The sequence below is a fragment of the Anoplophora glabripennis genome, unplaced genomic scaffold, assembly GCF_000390285.2.
Source record: "Anoplophora glabripennis isolate ALB-LARVAE unplaced genomic scaffold, Agla_2.0 scaffold946, whole genome shotgun sequence".
Classification (NCBI taxonomy): Eukaryota; Metazoa; Arthropoda; class Insecta; order Coleoptera; family Cerambycidae; genus Anoplophora; species Anoplophora glabripennis.
In genome coordinates, this window is record NW_019417116.1 from 10,897 (window position 1) to 17,159 (window position 6,263).

Here is a 6,263-nt window from a genome sequence, read left to right on the forward strand (position 1 = left end):
TTTACTTTATTTACTATAAAGAAGATATACCTCCTTTCTGAGAAAAATATATCTTAATTTTCTACTGCAGTTATTAGTTATGGCAAATGAGTATTTAGATTTATTCCAATAAATCTTTTACGATTTAGACCAACTTACCTCTATTAAAATGACAACTTTGGCCAATATTGTCACGTCTCCCGTTTAAAATACAAAAAAGATAATTGGTAAAAAAAAGATTATTGCTTCGGGCTACTCGCTTAGCTGCGGAGAGGGAAAAACACACAAATCAATCAGTTTTTACGGTTTATTATAAAATAAAATACTTACACTCCAAGGGCTGTTTGCTTGTCAAGTGGAGGCTCCTGGCCATCAACTGGCTCTCAAGGTGGCTCCTGACTGGCACCGATTCACCAAGTTTCCGGGGTTTAAATATTCTTTACAAAATGCTGAGAGCATTAGAATTAAACCACCGGTAGAAGAATCGGGAACAATGTATGAATCAGTTCGCCAGTTTATAGAGAGAGAGAGAGAGCGAGATGGATATAGTGCAAGGGTCAGTTCGGTATGCATTCAATTTGCAACTGGACACTTTTCGTTGCTTTTAAATCTATTGTGCAATACCGACATGTTATTGATTCGAATTATATTTATAAATTTTGTTCTATGAAATGAATAAGTATTTGTACTGTTTTTGTAAAAATCTACTAAAGAAAAATGTGTCCAAATAAAATAGTGCCATATGCCCATACATATTTATCTTTCAGTTTCTACATTTACAGGATGATTAAATTTTGAATATTACTCTTCCCTCTCTCTAAAATACCTATAGTTGACATTTCCCCCTCCATTTGTAAAAGCTGGCCTCACAGCTTTGAGGAAAGTAAAATACAGGATACATAAAATTACACAAACAAATGATCTTAAAATTAATTCTACAAAAATAATGTGTACAATGGAAAGAAAAAATACAAAATGCAATACAGAAAAACATTATTTATTACCCCGCACTAAATGTCTAGCGTAAACACACACACGCACATTGTCTTGATATATAAATAAGTACTAGTTTTTCGTAACTACACCCCGCGTTCCGATACTGTTAACTTTCCAACACTATTAATGAAGTTTTTAGGAACACTCATGTCTCATTCACATGCTTGTGTGGTTGGCACCTTTCTACGAACGAAGAAGACCAAACGAGGACAAACGAACTGGACAATGAACCATTTCTTGTTGCTGATGCGATGTTTCTCATATTGGTTGAAACTGGGATGGCTGTGTTTTCTCTTCTGTTCCTGGATTTAAGCTTGTCAAATAAGAACAGTGTTACGTATTTGAAGACTATTTAAACAGTATACGTAATTGTTGAAGTTAATGGATGGACAGAGTGAATATTAGGAATGACTGAATACATTATACTCGTATGTCCTAATTCAGCCTTTCTGGATTTCTTGATTGGGCTCCACTCTGCTGGATGAACATTGGACTCATGTATGTGTATAAGAACTGCATCTACTACTGGTTTTCGTCTACTGGATCATCTTTTTCCATTCCATATGATTTGTACCTCATTGATAGTGAAATGCCATGCCTCAACAAGCTCGTGGTTGAAAAGTGTCTACGGGATGGTGTAGCTACTTGTTTGGGGGGTGGTGTGTTTCGCATTTTTCGTCCCATGAAAAAGAAAATGTAGAAGTGAATATTATGTCTTATATTAAAATTACATATTTACTATTGTATTATAATAAATTAGGAACAGGCTTTTTTTTTAATGTAAATACAATTGTGTCATGTAATTAAAATTCTGATAAACCAATCACAGTTGTTACTCTGGCAAAGTGTTAAATGATATCTTAATGATTTTTTTTTTTTTTCATCAAAAATCAAAGCATTCAATATTACTCAATTCATCTCCTTTCTAAAATAAACCCCCTATAAACATTGAGGCTTCTAACTATTCCATGTATATGCATACACATGCTAATATATCTATGTGTCTCTTTAATTTTAATAGAGAATTCATTTTGTGCCTATTTATATAAAACAGCTGTTAGTTTTTCTTTAAACTTATTTCAAGTTGCTAAATGAAAGAATATTTATCCAAAGTCATGCACGACAGTGTCTTAAATAAACTAGCAAAAAATAAACATTGAAATTTCGTATTGATGGCCATCCGTTTTACTAACTTTTACCAAATGCACTTAATTAAACTTTCACTATAGTGTAAGACGCCTTAACTCAACTGTTTTACCTTAATCAAACAATATTAGCAATTTTTTAAAATATCTTCTCCTTTTCCATACTATGTATAGAGGGCAGTTTCAGTCGGCTGACCTAATAGTACCTGTAACTAAAGGGAGGTTAAATGATATGAATTATATAACATAAACACTGGAGAAAAAATGTTGCATTCCAGTTCCCTTGATTTATTACTTCTCTCTTCTACCAATCTGCGTCGAAGTAATTATACCTCTTCTTACTTCTAAAGAAAACTATTAGATACGATATGATGAGCCTGTTTAACAATAAATATATTAATAACAATGATTATTATCTTTATACCCTGCCATTTATGAATCTAATATTAAAGTTACTTTTACTTTGTTTTTTATACTACACTTATCTTTACTGCTAATTTTTATTACCTATATCTAATTAACTTTAGGAGTCCAAGGATCATTATACGGAAGAATGCGACTTATGTGGACAATTTCCTTTTTGGCATTTTTAGTTGAACCCTTTTGAATTTCGTAGTTTACATCGCTTATTTTTCTTACTATATAATAAGGGCCAAACCAACGTAACAAAAGTTTTTCCGATCGGCCCACTTTCCGTATTGGAGTAAAAACTTTAACTTGGTCTCCTTCTTTGAAGACTAGATGACGATGACGTTGATCGTATCTATCCTTATCTTCCCCTTGTCTTTTATAAATATTTTCTACCGCCATATTCCTTACAGCAAGAGCTTTTTCTCTAATTTGACAAGCATCTGCTGAATTTCCAGGTCCCATTAAATTTGCTTCTGTTGGTAGTATAGGGCATAGGGTCTCTTCCATATACTAACATAAATGGGGAGAATTTAGTAGTATCTTGGCGACATGTGTTATAGGCAAAAGTTACGTGCGGTAGATATTCATCCCAGTCCGTCTGTTGTGTATTAGTATACATAGCTAGCATATCTGCTAGAGTTTTATTTAGTCTCTCAGTTAGTCCGTTACAGGCTGGATGATAAGCTGTTGTAAATTGACTTGCAATGCCCATATATCTTAATAGTTCTTTGACTAATCTTAATTGACTTTGACCGGAATGTTTGACCTCTGTCACTAAGTATATGCCTAGGAGCACCGTGTCGTGTAATAATTTTTTCTAAGATAAATTTTGCCACCGGTCCTGCTTTTCCCGATGATAAAGCCTCGGTTTCTGCCCATCTAGTTGCGTAATCAGTTGCTACCACTATAACCGTTTTACCATTTCTGCTTCTTCTAAAAGGCCCTAGAATATCAATTCCTACTTTGTCAAAAGGAGTACCCACTTGTATGGGTTGCAACAATCCTGCTGGTTTTTTATTTTCTACATCTTTTTGTAAGTTAGTCCTATAGTATCGGCTTTTTATCTTATGTAGGGTTTTAGCAATACCTAAATGTCCAGATAATGGTTCTGTGTGATGAGAAAATATAATTTCTGCTATTAATGTCTTAGGTATAACGAGTAGCATATCTCGGCCTTCTGGATGCGGATTTATTTTATATAAAACTTCATCTTTAATTCGAAAATTTTTTGCTCTTTTCGCCAAGCCTATTGGAATAGAAGGGTTAGATGGGTCTGACACAGCATCCATGAGTTGTTTTAACTCGGTGTCCAATCTTTGTTCTTTTGCTATATTAGTGGGTACAAGTAGGAATGTTGGTATGTCTTCTATATCATAAACACTGTCATCGGCTGTTAAATCGGATGTTGGATTCCGTGATAAACAATCAGCATCTTTATGCGCTACTCCGTTTTTATGTACTATCGTATAATCGTATTCTGATAGCTTTAGCGACCACCTTACTAACTGTCCTGTGGGGTCTTTCATTGATTTTAAAAAACATAACGCATGATGGTCTGTTACAATTTTTATAGGTCTGCCATAAATTAAATGTCTCAAATAACTTAACGTCCATATGCAACCAAGACCTTCTAATGTTGTCGCAGAATAATTTTTCTCAGCCTTAGAAAGACTTCTACTAACATATGTGATAGGGTGTAGTTGTTGATCTTCTTCTTGTAGTAATACTGCACCAATTCCTATATGACTTGCATCGACCCGTAATTCGCATCCTTTATTGGGGTTGAAATGTTGAAGTACTGGCGCTGACACTAATTTTTCTTTTAGAGTTTCAAAAGCATTTATTTGGGCATTGCCCCATAAAAACTCTGTATTTTTCTTTGTTGCCTCGTGAAGAGGTCGGGCTATAATGGAGAAATTTTTTATGAACTTTCTGTAATAGTTACAAAGTCCAATAAAACTTTGAATTTGCTTTACATTTTTCGGTACTGAAAAGTTCTTTATTGCTATTAATTTTTCGTCGTCTGGTTCAATGCCATCACTACTCACAATGTGGCCCAAAATTTTAACTTTCGTTTTTACATACACGCACTTACTAGGTTTTAGAGTTAGATCAGCCTCTCGTAATCTTAGAAATACTTTGGTTAGTTTTTCTAGATGTTCCTCGAGAGTTTTGGAAAAAACTATAATATCATCAAGATATATTAATACGTCTTTCCATTTCATTCCTCTAAAAACCTTATCAGCCAATTCTTGGAATGTGGCTGGTGCGTTGCACAACCCAAAACTTAACACATTAAACTCATATAAACCATGACCCTGTACTATAAAAGCAGTATACTGTTTTGATCCTTCTTCTATTTTAACTTGCCAATAACCACTAAACATATCAAGAGTGGTAAAATATTTGCCATCTCCTAAATATGTTAAAATGTCGTCCATATTAGGTATTGGGTAGACTGACTTTTTTGTCACATTATTTAATTTTCTGTAGTCAACACAAAAACGTGTTTCCCCATTCTTTTTCTTTACTAGTACTACAGGACTAGACCAGGGAGAGTGACATGGCCGGATTATATTACTATCCAACATTTCTTTAATTTGTGAATCTATTATTTCAAGTTCTTTTTGTGAAACTCTATACGGACGACTTTTAATTGGTTCCGCATCGCCTACATCTATTTTATGTTCTGCCAAATCGGTTAAACCCATCTGTTTTGTAGATTTTGAAAATATGTCAGCGAATTCCTCCAATAAATTACTTAATTTTTGTTTAAAATGTCCGTTTTCTATATGATTTATATTATGGTCTTCAAGAGTAACGACTTCATCAGATATTTGTGAATATAGTGTTATTACCGTTCGTTCTTCTTCACTTTTCCTTGGTTTTAAAAATCCTAATGTTGAATTTTTTATTAATTTTACTGGGTTGTGGCCTATATTTTTAAGTTTTAGAATACCGTTTTGGTCACAAAAATTAACTTCATTTAAACTAACAAGGGCTCGAGGGATAAAAAACTCTTCTTTTTCTACGAAATACCAATTTATTAGACTCTTATTATCTAAGGATGCTGCCAATGTTAAATTAATATTATACTCTTTTTTGGGATATAGTACACAGTCTTCTTGTACCATTACTTTTATCTCTGTATCCCTTAATGGCAGTTCTATTTGATTTTCTACACTGTCCATAATCCTAGTGCTTTCTAATTCATTGTTATGTATAAGAGGGCTTTCAAAATATTTCTTCTCTTCTATAGGGAGATTACATACAAGAATATCTATTTCTACGTCCTTAAATACACAATATAATATATTTTTTACCGTAGTCCATGACAGTTTATCTAGACTGGTTTGGTTATTTTGAAGCAATTTTCTTTTTAATTCCATAAATTTTCATGTCGGTTTCTCCCAGTAAAAATTTTTCGTAATTAGATAGAAAATTTTCTGCCCCATGTATGTAATTACAGCTAAACCTCCTAAGTGTATGTTTTGGTTATATAACTGATCTATCGGAAAGTTCTCTTTGAATTGGGCCGCAATCCCTTTCCCCATTTTTAAATCTTTCGATACGCAATGGGCTAAGGCGTATTCCTGTGATATACTGAAAATATTTGAGGTCTTTTCCTCTATCTTTACTTGTGTTACTTCGTTTTCATAATCCATATTAGATTTCATGAATGTGTGGAAGCTTTCGTCGGTGCAATTTTTGTTTGTCTGCACTCTATTTTCT